General features: G+C 43.9%; 1 pseudogene; it reads right to left on the bottom strand.

Moving 5' to 3' along the window:
* LOC128740076 (putative nuclease HARBI1) overlaps positions 1-11,478 on the bottom strand; it is a 34,565-nt pseudogene extending 23,087 nt beyond the window's left edge.
* Positions 11,479-17,224: the final 5,746 nt, after the last annotated feature.

Below are 17,224 nucleotides of genomic sequence, written 5' to 3'. Positions count from 1 at the left end.
TCGGCGTACACTAACCTACAGCCAGTACCCAAAAGCAGCGCAATATCGTTGAAGAACAACAAGAAAAGCAATGGTCCTAAATTGCTGCCCTGAGGAACTCCAGACTTATTAGTAAACACAGATGAAACAGCGGATCCAAGTTTTATACGAAGCACTCTGCCACTGAGGTATGAGTTCAACCATTTCACCATTTGTTGAGAAGCACCGAGTCGAGATAGTTTCCGCAAGAGTATTGTATGGTCAATTCTATCGAAAGCAGCTTTCAAGTCTGTATAGATGACATCAACTTGTTTCTTGTCTTCCATTTCCGAAATACACATCGATGTGAACTCTAGCAGGTTAGTGCATACAGACCTACCGGGCATAAAACCATGCTGAGCCGTTGAAATGTAATTCCTAGTGCAGGACAGCATCGCGCTACTCACTATTATTTCAAACAGTTTTGATGATGCAGAAAGACTGGTGATTCCACGGTAATTCCTCACATTGTGACGATCACCCGATTTGAATACCGGGAACATGAACGACTGTTTCCAAATGGCGGGAAATTTGCCTTGTTCAAAAGATTTATTAAAAATAGAACATAACGGATTGGCCAGCACTGCAATGTAACGACTCAAAACTACGGCTGGGATACCATCAGGCCCCGCAGAAAAGGAGCGCTTTAGTTTTTTGGCGGCAGTTATCACCATGTCAGTAGTAATGGTAAACAAACCCAAGTCCACCAAATCGGCCGGAACAGGTGCAGCAGCAATTCCAGCAATACTATCGGGAGCAGTTTCATCAGCGAAAACTGAGGCGAAGAATTTCGCAAACATCTCGCAGGAGTCAGAGATTGAGTTCGACTCAACGTCGTCGTAATACACGTTGGAAGGGATAGAGGAACATTTCCTTTTAGAGTTGACAAAGTTCCAGAATTTTTTCGGCTGCTTCCGAAAATCGGACTGCACACGCAGTACATACAATTTGTATAATGAAGCATTCAGACGGCGGTATTTATCACTGGCAAGCTTAAAATTGCGTCGAGTCAAAGCTGTTCTCCAACGGCGAAGGGCACGCTGGGCGCTGTTGCGTAAACGTTTCAGTTGTCGGAGGCGAGGAGTGCACCATGCGGGGGTGGCTGGTCGTCTTACAAACGGCAAATGCAAACTCAACCACTGAGATATGGTATTGCAAAACTGTGAAGCCATTTCATCAACATTTTCACCGACAAATAGAGAACTCCAATCAGTGCACGTTAAGTATTCATTCAGGGCAGCGAAATCGATTTTCCTATAGTTCAATTTGCTCACATCATCACCAAAAGCATCTCCAATGGCAGTATTATTGTGCACTGGCAATGACAAAACAAGAGCAGGGTGGTGCGGATCGATAGGTACCAGCGGAGTGATACAACTATCAACCGTAAGCATGCAATCCGAAGAACAAAACACTAGGTCTAGAATACGGCCGAGATAGTTTCGCTGCGTATTTACTTGAGAAAGGTTCAAAAAATTCATTCCGTCTACCAGTGCGGCACTAGCACATGTCAATTGGGATGTACGGATATTTCGAATCGCATTGTCGGCTGGTTCCCACTCAATGCGTGGCTGGTTAAAATCGCCACAAACTATTAAATTATCGTGCTCCACACAAGCATCACACAGCTCACAGACGGACGAGATGTGCATGTTGACGACATCGGCTACTCTTGCTTTCTCAGGCGGAATGTACACACAACAAAGCAATAGTTTTTTCCCCCGAACAGTAGCACTTGCACATACCTGTTCCAGACTGTTGCCGTTCATTGTCCGTACGATTGAGCTGGGGAACCGCTGCGCAACGGCAATCAAAACACCACCGAAAGCAGATTTATTGCTGTTGCTCGGGTTGCGGTCGCAGCGAAAGACGTTGTATGATGTGCCAAATAGTTGAAGTGAATGTATACGGTCGTCAAGTCCGGTCTCGGTTAAAAATATAACGTCGTAGTTGCTCTCCGTAGTCGACAGGAAAAACTCGTCAATTTTTGTTCTTAGGCCACGGACGTTTTGTACATAAAAAGAACATTCATCAGGTACCGATTGCTCGGAATTATTATTGATAGCAGAATACTTGCCTATACTAGCAAGCTGGAAGACCCCTTCTCCGTTCTCATACACAGGACCGGGACGGCTGATGAGCGCTGGCTGCAGTGGCGCGACTGTGATGAGTGGATTAGGGGCTTCCAAATTGCCAATTTCGGTGCGTCCCGGGTCAGATCCAGTCAATACAAATTCAGTACCAAAACGATTAGACACGGTGTTGATTGCAGCATTCTCACTAATTAGTTTTTTGGCTGATCCACGAATTCTCGAAACAGCAGTCCTGTTGGCCACGAAGCGGTATCCAGTGCAATATTTTTCAGATCCGGATCCAGTCCAATTTTGTAAGAAACATATGAAAAACCAGAGGTATCCATTCCTTTCTTCACGAGACGAATAGCAATAGCAGGCTCAGTTGTATTAAGGCAACGAGAGACAATTTTTTGTATATCGTTGTCGGTTAGTTGTGGATTCAACCCCGACAAATATAACCAGAACCGTCTCTGTACTGCGACGGTAGCAACGGATGGCACTGAAAGATCGCTTAGATCGATATTGTTTTCACCACGATCTGATTGAGCAGCAAACGGAACCCGCTCGGTTCGGCGACGCTTCACACTCTTACTTGGCCACACAGGAGTGGTCTGCAAGGTAGAAGGTGTTTCATGATCAGCGTACATCGGCTTGTTAGGCAAGTTGTCGATTTTTTTGCTTAGGCTATCAATGACATCACACAACTTTTGAACCTGCGCCGGTAGCTCGGTGAGAGGTTGCGATTGTGTTGGCACGTTCAGTTGCAAATCTGCCACGTAAGCCGAGATAGAGCGACCATTGAGCACTTCTCTACATGTTGGGCAAATAAAAATCATTTTTCCTTGCGAGAATAGATTCTTGCACACTCGACTATTGAAACCACAGCATTGCTGATTAATGTGGAAGCTAGTTTCACAAAAGCCGCAACGGATCGGTTCGAGATCGTTGACGCTTTGTTGACATTCTCCACACTGTTGCTTCTCCATTCTGTTTTGGTTCCGAAATTGGCGCGGATGACAACTTAACGAAGAATATTAAAACAAAAGCTGCCGGTCGACAAACTGAAGCGTATCGCAAAAATAGATTTATTCGTTTGCGGGGCCGAAAACAACTAATCAGATGCAATTTCACAGCGTGCGGCTAGTACAAGTGATGCAGATTTACTATATGCGAAAAATAAAGCGACTTGGGTAAATTTAACACTTCAAAACGCGAAAACTTAGCAGCGAAAAATCAAAACGGTTCACTTGAACTTAACGAAACAATAAAAACCGGTACCACCGGTAAAACCGGTTTTACCGGTACCAGCAGACTCCACTTTGAGAACAGATCCATTATTACCAACAGGTGTGCGTTACCGTTCTTGCTTCTAGGGAGTGATTGAATATAATCTAGTGCAATAATTTGAAAGGGTTTAGTTGTAAGCCGTTGCTTTCCTGGTTCAGGTAGCTGTGCTCGGTTGCACGGCTTATTTTGTTTACATACAGTACATTTTCTTATATATTCTTTTACATCGTGGGCCATCTTCGGCCAGAAATATTTTTTTCTTACTTTTGCCAAGGTTTTCTCGGCTCCTAAATGAAGGCTATCATCGTGCTCTTCAACTAAAATTCTTTCTCTCATGACTTCGAAAATACACGTTTTCCATGAAAAGCGGTAATCCAAAATTTCATCAGGGGAGGAAACTAACTTTTTGAGAATATTTTTCTCTATTTTAAAATCTTTAAATTTCTCGGGACAATTTTTAACTTTTTCTATCATTTCAGCATACCATCCGGATTTTACCTCACATTCTTCTACGGACCTGGACAACGCGTCCGCTACAATGTTATCAGAGCCTTTTCTGTGTATTATTTCCATGTCGTGGCGCTGGAGATCAATGCTCCACCGACATAAACGAGAAGAGGTTCGCCAGCTGCTTCGCATTATGTACGTTAAAGCAGAGGCATCGGTGTATACCGTAAACTTGGTGCCTTCCAGGTAACGCCGGAATTTTTCTATCGACCTGAGAACGGCTAAGCCCTCCTTCTCAGTCGCAAAATACCTTTGTTGAGTGGATGTCAACTTTTGTGAGTAAAAAGCGACAGGTTTCTCCACTCCCTCGTGCGTTTGCGTTAACACGCCTGCTATTGCGCCATCGCTTGCATCGCAGTGAATCGCAAACGGAAGTTTAAAGTCTGGGTTGGTTAATACTGGGGCACTTATAAGAAGATTTTTGATATTTATAAATGCGGCTTCGGCCTGGTCGTTCCAGTGGATCGACTTAGGTTTGTTCCGCAACAAGTTAGTTAACGGCTGTGTAATCTCACTATAGTTGGCCAGGAATCTCCTGTAGTAGTTACACATACCCAAAAATCTTCGCAAAGCCCTCAGTGAGGTGGGCCGTTCGTAATTAACGATAGCCGAGACCCTATCGGGGTTTGGTCTTAGACCTCCTCGACTCAAAATGTACCCTAAATATGGGACTTCCGGTACACAGAAGCGGGATTTATTAATATTTATGGACAGATTAGCACCTTTTAATCTGGCTGCTACTTCTTCCAATAAAGCCAAATGTTCTTCAAACGTATCGCTGACAATTATAATGTCATCGAGATAAACGAATACGTTTGGTTCTAACTCTCCTCCTCCTAGCACACGGTCCATCAGCCGCGACAGCGTTGCCGGACTGTTAACCAATCCGAAGGGCATTCGAGTGAACTGATAGAGTCCACGGCCTAACACGGAAAATGCGGTGTATTTACGCGATCTGGAGTGCAAAGGAATTTGTAAGAAAGCTTTCGATAAATCGATAGTAGTTATAAATTCTGCCGCCCCTAGTCTACTTAATATTCTATCGGCATGGGGTAACGGATACGAATCTCGAATGGTTCGTTCGTTTAATTTTCTCGCGTCTAGGCACAGACGCACCGTGCCATCTGGCTTGTCTACAGGTACAAGGCGCAATGCCCAATCGCTATAGGATTTTTCAATGATTTTCGCATACAACATGTTATCTAATTCCGCGTTTATCTGTTCCTGTCTCGACGGAGACGTAGGAAATGGGTTAATTCGAGCCGGAGGTAGCTTTTTAGCCTCTTCCGTGAGCTCAATTCGATGACTAATTAATGTAGTGGTATCCAAATGTTTTCCTTCCGCTATTTTAAATTTTATTTTAACCATTTCCAGTTTGGCTTTCTGCTGTTCATTAAGACGAAACTCGGAATCATCGGTAGTCTCCCGCATATTTTCCTCGTCTTCTGCCTCTAAATTTTCTACACTAGTGTTAGCTATGGTGGGTTTAATTTTGAATGAATTCCAAAAATTCATTCCCAAAAGTATTCGCCTTTTCAGTGAAGGTACAATTAGTGTTTCGACAATTTTAGTCACGCCATTAAATGTGACCGGTAAGTAAACAGTTCCACAAACTTCTAATTTTTGTCCGTTGGCCGTTTTTAACGACACTTCTGACGGAAACAATTTCAATTTACATTTTTTTATAAAATTTTCTGATCCCATTCCTAGGATACTCAGGTGGGCTCCGCTATCTAGGAGACCCACTAGCACATTTCCGAAAATAGTGACTTCTACAAAAGGTCTATCGTCATTTTCTAAGTAGACGATCATTTCATTTAATTCGTTTTGAGATGAATGGAGATAATCTTCAGGTTCTACTCTGTCCAATCCCAAAGATTGTAGAGCATCCACCTGTTCGTGTGTGTTGAGGGGCTTTACACACGCTCGACTGGTCTGCCCTCGGGGACAGTCTTCGGCGCGTTTTTTTCACAGTATGGACACGTGGCAGTGTCTTCATTGTGAAAACCACACCTAGTGCAATATTTGTGTTTCGGTCTGCGGCAGTCACGAGCGTGGTGACCCTTCAGCCGACAGTTAAAACAATAACCTTCTCTAGGCGGTCGGTAAGTATCAAGCAATACATTGAGTCCTTCAGAGTCTGGTCGCTCCCTATCGTATTTTTCGTTTCTGCTATCGGTTTTTGTTTCTTCATCCGAACTACGAGACCGAGTTTTCGAGTTATAAAAATTACGCGTTTTTTGATAATCGTCCGGTTTACGATTGTATTTCGGTTTTGCCCCGGTGTGAACCTCGTTCACTTGGGCCGTTTTTCCGCGAGGGACATTGTCGTTCGCCGATGCCTGGTATTTATACCAGTATGTTGCATCCAACCGTCTACCGAACCGTTTAAGATCTGCGAGATTGTCAATCTCGGTCGAAACCACGTGGCCTTTATAATCCGCGCGCATATTTCGGAACACGATGTCGAATTTTTTCCGTTCGGTTAAGGGTTTCGTGAGGGAGTTAAATCGAGTTTGCATATCCAGGTAATAATCCTGAAATCGTTCGCGAGGGCCTTGTTTTCGAGCAACCGCGCGTATTTCACACATATGATCGTGGTCTGGGCTTAGAAATTCGCGTTTAAGTTCCTCTTTAAGTTCTTCCCAGGAAGTGAAATCGCCGTTTTCCACTCCTGTCATGAACCACTTTTTCGCGGGACCGGAAAATAAGTGTATAGCCGACCGAAACAGTTCCTTATTCGCCATTTTCTCTGATTTAGCATAGAATTCAACTTCTCTTATAAACTTCATCAACGATTGTCCGTTGTCCGCGCCATCGTATCGTAATCTCCAGTCTGATACTGGTCTACCTTGTCTCGACCGACGAGTATCTTTCTTCTCTTTTGTTCCGCGACGCGATTTATCCGATGACCAATCCGATTCCGAATCGGTTGATTCTCTAGCCGCACGTCGACGCGAATAACTACGATTTCTACGCGGGGAAACGTGTCGTACTCTTTCTTTTACCGAACTTTGCTTCCTACCACGACCTTCCAGGGACTCAACTCTTGACGTTAAATCTTCAATTGAATTAAAATGCAACATCTTTTGAGCCGCCCACATTTGCATTTGTGGTGGGCCAAACATCCACGGATATGCACCTGCTTGCATGTACGTTGAAAACATATTCTGATTGGGAATTCTATTCAAATTATTAACGGGGTTTTCTATCGATGTTAATTGTCTTCTCATGTGTCTTCCAGGTGTGACAAACGGAATCTCATCACCGTGGCTAGACGACGAGGATCTTCGAACACTATTTGGATCTAACGGATTGATTGCTAAATTCGCCATGGATTCATTAATTTGGTTTTCGATCTCTTGCTGACCTTCTACCGACAATATGGAAAAGAAATTGGTATACGCGCCGCGAATACACGTTTCTAGAGTATCAATATCTTTGAGATCTTCTTCGTTATCAGTAAAATCTGTGAGCCTTTTCACTCGTGCAAAACAATGTACAAGCCGCGTTTTCAATGCTGTACGAATGCCCTCATACTTCTTCTTACGGGAAAGAAACTCTTTAATTTGCTTCACTTTTTTGTCGATTATCGAAATTTCATCATCCACCGTAGTATTTAACCGATTAAAATCTAAATCCACACAACTATTCGATTTATCTGCCTTTACCCTCTCTTTCAGCCTTCTAGTAACTGCCGATCGATTTTCTTCTACTGTGCACTCGATTCCTCTAATTTAAAGCTCGTATTCAATTTCATCTCTCTCCAAATGATGGACGAGTAGATTCTTATATTGAATATCAAATTCAATATCCATTTTTAAAACTTGGGAATTCGTTTGAAGGACGAACTAAATCTAATCAGGGACCTGATTTCTACCCTCTCCTTCCGGGGGTTTGAAAAATAGTTTCAAATCTGTGGGGTTTTGTATGTTGGGCGCCAATTTGTTAGCCTCTAACTGCTCAGCGGTTGGGGAAGGGAAATGCAGATGGGAAATAGGGTGTGTGTCTCGGGGCTAAATTAATACAAGCACGTAACTTCACTCGTACACAGCAGATGCCGAAATAAACCATTAATCATGGGTGTTAATCTTACCAGAGGGAAAATGTAACCACTTGACCTGATGCTGCTGAGGACCAACCAGATAACCAATCAAAATTGCGAATGAAAACTCAACGACGAGGACTAACCACTCCTTTTTGAGTTCGGAAAGACGAATAGCAAACCGGATGTAAAATTGTGGATAATGTTGCTTTTTGTGGCAAAAACTGGTTTAACAATTTACGGTACCGTTTTATTCTTTCCCTGGGCCCTATAATTCTTATTCTACTGTACTTGCGCTTTTGACTTTGCTGGTGTACCACTAAGTTGGTTTCTGTTTTACACGATGCTCCTCTCCATTCGGCGATGATTCCACCGACGTGCTAGGCCTGTCCAGGCCCCCGAATGATTCTCTTCGAAGCTGGCTTCAATAGCCCGTGGACGCACGGGTCGATCTCCCTGGTCGCGGGTGGTGTGAATAACGTCGAACGGCGCCGATGGTAGACGTAACCGGCCCTTGCCGCCACTGACGATCAATACGGAGGCGATTAACCGCTGCACTCCGTCGAACTGTGGAATAGAACCGAGAACCAAAAGGCCCTCTAGGCCCTGTCGGAGGGTATCAGATACAGTATCTCATTAACCATAAACTTAGGTTTATGTACACCAGCAACTTTCACATTTTTAAACTTAATTTACCTTTTGTTTCTATGATTTGGGTTCACTAATATGGTTCTTTAGTTTCCCTTTTGTGGGTGTTATCTCGTAGAACTACAATTAAAATTATTCTTGACAATTAGCTATTCTTGTACACCACACTTAACTCTATTCTTTTACAATGGACAATTACCTATTCCACTTTAAACTAAACACTTTCTCGTTGCACAATGAAACAACAATACAACAACTCACAATAAATTTAAAAAAACTTTTATTACGACTCACCGCGCGCACCTCTAACTTCGTTAGATTTTCGAGATCGAATTAAGTTTGAATATTTGCGTTGAGCCTTTTAAAGCTTCTCTATGTTTGTAATCGGGCTTTCAAAAGCTTTCCGATTTCAAACAATAGGCCGTTTTTGGTAACAATTCCCTCGGCAGTATCCCCCTGTGGTATTGAATGCCTTAGTTGTATTTTCGATACCTCTGAACACGGCTATGTATGAGTGATCCGTCCGCCCGCAGGCTTGGATGGTTATCACCCATACTGTTGCGAGTATTCGTGGTTGTATTAATGAAGCTACCCACCGTGAGTTACCGTTCCGTCCGCAGACATGGAATGTTATAACCCATACGATGCTTGTGTTCCATTTGGTCGAGCCGTCCCGTCTGAGTTACCGATCCGTCTATAAGACGTGGAACGCTATAACCCACACAGATGACAGCTCGCCCAGCGATGGGTACTCGCTATCCACATCGGAGCAAACTTTCCTCTCGGAATCATCTCTCCGTCCGCACACTTGGAGAGCTATCACTCCAACTGTCGACAGTTTGCTCGGGGGTGGACTTAGGAAGGGGCGTTTTCGAGCAGTTTGAAATAGCATACTAAATTGGCGGAGACAATACAAAAACTTGTAACCATCGGTTACAGTAGAGTGCACTACCGAACTTGGTTTTGCTTCGCCCTAGCCTTTGTTATACCATTCCGAAGCTGGTACATAATACATCAGGTTACAAATCTCAATTTGCAAGCATACGGAATCAAACTATGAAGCTTAAGTAAAACTTTGGTGTTTTTATAACAGCCGCCTACCACCGAAGGAGTGATGGATTGTACATCCGGTGTTCTCAGTTGCTATTGCTCAGTTTGACTGGCTTTGGTCAAGGTCTTTTTAGTAAACACTGAGCTCTAAAACACTTGCTCTTTTCGGCGTGTAAATCCGTAAATGTGTTGCCCTTTGACGCAACTAGCAAACAAACTAAAAAATCAGAGGGGTTGTGTACAAGACACGACCGCATATATAGGTGACGCAGGACTACGTAAGTCTCTTTGTAGTGATAGTAACATGTATTCATACTTGTAATCATTCGATTCTTCATGTATACATGCTATATGCAACATATATACATGCTACATGCGTTGTATGTAACATTTATCAAAGTAATAACATTGCATACGTTGAATTCTCAAAAGATTGTGCATTTGAAAACAATTTAACAAAATCAAGAACACAAACTATTGCTTTCCTGCTACCTTACTGAAATTAAAGATTGTTTTTATTACCCATCGTTGAAGAGATTTTACCAATTCAATCTTATTTTATCAACAGTACATCTTTTCACTATACTTCTAATGAAACGGCAAGCATGCGTATTCATACAGAGTCCTAAAATAACCGAACACTACAGCTGTAGCACATTTTTCCAACACAGATATCAAATTCGCCGAGGTTTAATCGTGTCGCAGTAAATATTTTGCGATCTGTTGGGACAACGAACTTGTGTCGTTTTTTCTGGCACACTTCCCTAACACAGACATCAAATTGGACTAGGTTTAATCGCGTTCGTAAGAAATCTGTTGGCACGAGGAGGCTTTGTCACTCTTTCTGGCGTACTTCCCAAGTAAGGACATTAAAATGGTCTAGGTTTAACCGCGGTGTTAAGAAATCTTGTTGAAATGAGGAAACATGGTCACTTGTTTTGGCTTACTTCCCAAGCACAGATATCAAATTTGTATAGGTTTAGATCAATGCAAAGAATCTTCCAACCAATCACGAAGCGAGAATTCTGGTAAAACATAGGTTCATTATTTTCAATTTTTCAATAGTTCAACATCAAGAATTGATACTTTTCTTCATTTTGGTCAATTCTTAGAAGATTTTCCGATCGATTGGTGTAAGAATATTGAAAATCTATTGGAAAACCGTTGAGCTATTAGCGCTCAAAACCTTTCATTTTTCGTGACGCTCGCATTTTTCGATTTTTTGGAATGACACCCTATCTCAAAACTTGCCGTAAGACGTAGTCCTACGTCAAAAATTATTCCACGAATATGTAGGGTAAGCTATACACTCAAAAGTATTTTCTCGTCGGAAATATTTTTCGAATACAACTTTTCGACGTACTGTTTACGTAAATTCAAGATAGTTCGCACCTATCATATAGCGTGCTGTAGAGAAGTTTACATGATTTTTTACGTAAAAAGCTTTCAGGTGTTTTAATTCCACTGAACAACTAACAAATAAAAATCAATACTTACCAGAGGAATGCAAGCATTTGCTGCTTCGCCGGAATACTTTTGCGTCCCACACCAGTATTCGTAGAAAAAACCCGGATGCTTCAAATCTGGAAACCAATACTTCGGCTGTTGATTTTTTAAGCGAAAATGACGGCGAAACTTTCAATAAACAAGCTAATCAGTATGAGCAAAATAAGCCAAAAGGACTAAAAATACTTCTTCATCGGCAAAATTCTGCACCCGCTGTCTTTTCTGTCGAGTTTGTCCGAGACATGTTACGAAAATGATTTCTTCTGCATCAGACTCGTCAGAAGACGATGATGAATCGACGAGTTCATAACTGGAAGCTCCAAGCACAATTTTGTCGTTCATTTTTGATGAATGATACTTATATTGCCCAATTTCACAAGCAGCACAATCGTTTTACCACAAACTAGGTACCACTTCGTGATTTTACTTTTCCGGTCGCGAACAAAGTAAACAAAATCAATCTGACAGATCGGCATCTATGTATTGGTAAGCGGGGTTCAAACTGTGAAAATAGTCAGAGCGAACCCGTCGTCTAAAAAGTTCAACCCAGAGCGAAACCAATAATAATTTTTTTTCTTTATTAACGAGACTTTCAGCCATGGGCTGGTTCGTCTCAGCATGGGAACAGTATAATACGTTATTTAATACATAATATGTGTTTATATTTTGTTTTGTTGGTACGATGTTGCCTGTTAACGGGATTTTAGGTTTCGTCGTAGAGTGTTACATCCTTGAGGAAGTTTATTACACGGGCAGTGATGAGTGGGTCGTTACTCAGCGCGTTTTAGATGTTGTTTGGGATGTCGTGGGATATCCGTGCTGTCTCGTACTGTGGGCACCGAAGTACGACGTGTTCTACTGTTTGTGGGACATTACACACTATGCAGAGTTTACGGAAGGGGCCACTCCCCTCCATGTTGTATGCAAATCGGGTATGTCCTGTGCGCAGGCGAGCTAGGATATGCTGTTCACGCTGAAGTTCCGGGTCTTTCCATCTCTCGATGCCGCATTTAATCTTTCGGAGAAATTGTGTTCGGTTGTTCCACCATGCTACCGCCCAACTGTTTCTTACTATAGTGTCGATCCAGCGTTTAAGATCTGGGCCTGGTGTCTCTTCAGTGAATAGTGGGCCAGTTCTGCCGATTGATGCAAGATGATCCGCTTTTTCGTTCCCGGGTATTCCGCAGTGGCCGGGAACCCATAGGACGGCAGTATGTGGTGGGGCGTATTGTTGTATGGCTTGGATCCAGGGATGTTTGGAGGTATCGGAACTGAGAGCTGAAACGACACTGGCTGAATCAGTTATTACTACAATCGGTTTATCAGCAGGGGTAGTGGCAGCGATGAGTACAGCAGCAGCCTCCGCTGAGAATACCGAACATGCATCGGGAAGGCGGTGATGGTTACACATCCCTTCTCCAAAGACACCGAGACCGACCTTATCATTTGCCTTGGAGCCGTCCGAATATCGTTTAGTGTAGATCGAGTACTTGGTTGCAATGTCTCAAGGACCGATTTTCGAAGTGCGGAGGTGTTGTCTCTTGCGCGAAATCTATGTTTGATGGGTTGTTCCAGATTCAATTGTGGGGCATCCCAATTTCTCGCTCCAGTCCAGTAGAGCTCGGCTACCGGGGGGAGCGTTTGGTTAGTCTTTTCTCGGAGTAGCCTGTCCGCCTCATCGAGAAGGAGGTTCCTACCACTGACAGGTGTTGTTTTTTCAGCGAAACCAATAGCTCTCTTGCAGATAGTTGCCGTAACAAGATGGTAGTGTACCACTTTCTGCGTTGGCGGAGTGTGCCGGGGTTGATGGAAGGAGTCCGGAGGCAGTTCTGATGGCCTGATTGTAGACTGGTGCTAGTATAGAAACAACGGATTCTGGTACGGTGCATAGTAACTCAATCCCGTAGAGTAGGCGACTGTTTATAATTGCGCTGGTTATATGAAGTAGAGTATCACGATTGCTGTGGTGGTGTCTACGGGCTATTGTACGGATAAGATTCAGTCTTGTCTTGCAATTTCGTTTGACTTCCTTCAGGTGTTCCAAAAACGATAGTCGTCGATCCAGGCGTACTCCAAGGATACGGACAGACAGTTTAATTGGGACCAGGTTGTTATTTGCATAGATCGGGGTTCGTAGTATAGCGTGACTATGGGTGCAAATGTGGGTAACAGAACTTTTTGGAGCCGAGATAGAGAAACCGGAGCGATCAGCCCATCTGGTAACAGCAGAATTTTTCTTCTAACAGTGAATTTTTCTTCTTAGTGCCTTGTTGGTTTTTCCAGAAGCAATCAGGACGATGTCATCGGCGTACACAAAGATGTAGATTTCTTTAGGCAGGTTCGTAAACACCCCGTTCATGGCAATTAGGAAGATGGTAACAGCGATAACTGATCCTTGTGGGACGCCTGTTTCCTCCGGGAAGGTACGTGAACGGTAGTTTCCGGTGAAGACTTAGAATGTTCTATCTTGGAGGAAGTTTTTCAGGAAGTGTACGATGTTTCCAGATAGTCCCCATTCAGTCAGCTGGCAAATTACTCCAGGTGTCCAGGCTCTGTTGTAGGCCTTGGCAAGGTCCAGTGCTGCTATCTCGACGTGGCTGTTATCCAGACTCTCTTTAAGAGCCTGTGCGAGGGTAGCGAAGTATGTGCCGGTACCGTGGCCGGGGCGAAAGGCATGTTGTCTGTGGTCCAGGAAATCGTTATTTTCTAACCAGTGAACTAATCGCCGGTTCACCATTCTTTCTAAAAGTTTACTGCTGCAACAGGTTAATGAGATGGGTCGGAAATCTTCTGGGAGCAAGTTAGATGATTCACGTTTAGGGATAGGTATCACTAGACTGTGCTTCCAGGCACTAGGGAGTGTTCTATTTGTCCATTCGTTGTTGAGAAGTTTGAGAAGTAAACGTTTTCCTTCGAAGGGAAGATGCTTCCACAGTGGGTATCCAACATCATCGACTCCTTCTGATTTTCCTTTCCCACGGGAAAGTGCCAAATCTAATTCTGCAGGTAGAAATGGCTTATTGATGAAGTGCTGGTTGTCGTCTTCAGGAATATGCATTGTGGCTAGTTCCGTGCTTGGATGACCGTTGCGGCAGGTAAAAGCAGGTGGATATTTCGTATATTTCGACAAAGAGGCGAAGTAGTTACCAAGAGTGTCTGCAATAGTACAAGGGTTTCGCTAATTGCATCCTGGTATCTGATAGCATGACCGTATTGCTTTCTTTTCCCACTTAGGCTGTTAACTTTTCTCCAGAGTTCTGATGCGGGTTGACTGGCGTTAATACTATCCAGAAATTCCACCCAACTATCTCGCTTAGCGTTGCGGAAGGCTTGTCGACATTCGTTTCGCAATTTTTGGTAAGCAGCAAATGCTTGTTGTTTTTCCGGGTTAGAAGTAGAAAGACGTTTGTGTGCTCGCAGAGCTTTTCTCCTGGCTTTAACTAACCGCTTGATTTCGTCGCTCCACCAACGAGTTGCTTTGCGCCCTGGTTTGTGACTGGTTTTGGGGATTGAGGAGGTTGCTACATGTTGTACTAGTTCAGTTAGCTCGGTGATGTTGCTAGGACAATCTTTGGCAAGTTTGTCAGAGATGGAAGCAGCGAAGCTTTCCCAATCTGCTTTTTCATAGATCCATCTGGGCCGTCGTGATGTGGCCGGTGGGCAATTCTGTAGAGATAGTATGATGGGGTGGTGGTCGCTTCCCAGGAAGTCACTGTCAACGCTCCATAGTAGACGATTGACAATGCTGGGACTAGCTAACGTCACATCAATTGCAGTGTTGCGTTGACCAGAAGAGTAGGTTGGAGAACCATCATTAAGAATAACGAGATCGGTTTCCTCGACGGACTCAGCAACAGATGTGCCACGAGCATTGGCTGATAGACTACCCCAGGCCGGATGATGGCCGTTGAAGTCTCCGAGGATGATTCTGGGTTCCGGTATTGCGTTTATAATGCGGACTAGCTGGTTACGAAGATCCGGAATCTTGTTGTGTGGCAAGTATATGTTTGCTATTGAAAGCGGAGTTGGGTAGTCTACTCTAACAGCAACGATTGGAAGACTTGTGTCAATTGGTATAGCCACCCACGGGATCGGGCGAAGAATTCCGATGGCGACTGAGTGGTAGATATTCTCTCCATGTTTCAGAATCCATTGGTATTTGCCGGCGAGAGATCGGTTTAGCTGTTCCACCGTTGTTCGATGTATCTCCTGGAGGAAAAGGTATGTTGGGAGATGATCCTGGACCAGCATCTCCAAATCATGTATATTATGGTGGAATCCGTTGATGTTCCATTGGATTCCTAGCTTCTGTCTTTTGGTGCACGAAAATGTGGTAGTATCTTGACGAGCAGACTTTTTAGGAGTGAGGTTTGACTGGATGTTAGGTGCACACTTTGCTATCTCTTGAGGTGGTTGTAGTAGAGGATCCTGGCTGAACGGTACATAAGGTATCGGCGTGGTGCTGGAAGTACTTGGGAAAACGAGGCGTGCATAGTCCGGACTGGCATAGCTATCATAGACCGCCGTACTAGAGAAGGCATCCCTGGGGCGTGTCACGTCTATGTGATGCTCATATCTTTTGGAGAGGTCTCTGCTGTGTTTTCTTCTAGCATGCAGCCTATCGGATTGCCTAATTGTTGGCCTTACTTCCTCCGGTATGTCGTTCGTTGCTTTGGATGTGCAGGCCACTGGCCTCGGCCGTGCGGAAGTACGGATATTCAAGAGCAGACCCAACAGAACTCTCCTCGAGTTCGATCGTGGTCGTACGGCAATTGTTTCTAGGTGGAGGACTAGATCGATTTGGCAGGTTGGGTCCAATGCTACGTAAGTTGTTGGATTCAGTGCTGTTAGCCTCATTGTTAATTATTTCAGCTGTGTGGTTTTCTATGGGTGTGAACAGGGCGATGATGGTTTTGTGAGATGGGTTCAGGTTGGGTAAGTTTGGAGGCTGCTTATTTTAGTTCTTAGGAGAGGTATACGGCATCAATCTCCATACTTTTTTGTGCAATTGCAGAGCGGGCTTCCTCTCCAGATTCCAAAGAACTATCGCTAAAGTTAGAGTTGAGGATATAGTCTGGTAGTTTTCTTTGTATCTTGTTCTTTATTCCAGCGTTATTCGTATCGACAAGAGATGGATTACGTTTGGGCGTAGATTTGTTTAGGGGTTTTTCTATCGTTTTAGGTTCTTTGCCTTTGGATTTTTTGGCCTTCCGTTGTTCTTTGGGTGCAGTTCCGATCTCAATTTCCATGGCTGGTTCCGGTATTATGTTTGTCGTTGAATACAATTCTGGGGATTCCGTGGATTGGCGCTGGGTGTTTAGAAGTGGTTTCAGGACATCAATTTCCTGGTCCTTTTTTTCCGCTGATTCTTTTAAGTAGTTTACTTGCTTGATCAGGTCTTCGATTGTGCCATTTTCCGCTACTGTTTGCATCCTATTATTTTTCTTTTCTTCCAGTTTTTTGATTCTTTCATCCTTTTGACACAGTTTCCTTGTCAGTTCTTCCACTTTTGCTGTAAGCTCGGTCAGGGCCGACTCGGTACTTGCGTTGGTCACGTTTGCGTAACTTCTTATGGTGTTTTTCGAGTTGTATAGTCGACTGGCTGCCGGGTAGCTGAGGCCTTGATCGACTCGAAGTCGTTGTATTTCCTTTTCCTTTTGGAAGAATGGGCAACTCCTGCTACTAAGACCGTGTTCATGACTGTCACATCTGCCGCAGAATCGGGTGTTAGGGCACGTGGTTTCTTCGTCCAATGGATGGTCACCTTGAGCACAATTTCCGCATATCGCTGCTGCTTGACACCTTGTACGGGTGTGGCCAAAGCTCCAGCACTTATAGCAGAGCATGGGGGAGGGGTAGTATGGCCTTGTGTTGACACGCAGATATCCAAAATCAATATGGTCAGGATGGGTGGTACCTTGAATAGTTAATATCATCGAAGGGGTATTAACCAGACGGTTGCCGTCTTTTCTAGTGAATCGCCGGATACCGATGACACCCTGGCTGGACAAGGAGGAAAGCAGTTCTTGGTCGGGTAAGTCGATAACGTCAAAACACGACGCTACGCATTTGCTTACATTTAGTGTGG

The sequence above is a fragment of the Sabethes cyaneus genome, chromosome 3 (assembly GCF_943734655.1).
Source record: "Sabethes cyaneus chromosome 3, idSabCyanKW18_F2, whole genome shotgun sequence".
Taxonomy (NCBI): Eukaryota; Metazoa; Arthropoda; class Insecta; order Diptera; family Culicidae; genus Sabethes; species Sabethes cyaneus.
The sequence above is the reverse complement of the archived record's forward strand: the minus strand, read 5'-3'. Positions and strand labels throughout refer to the sequence as shown.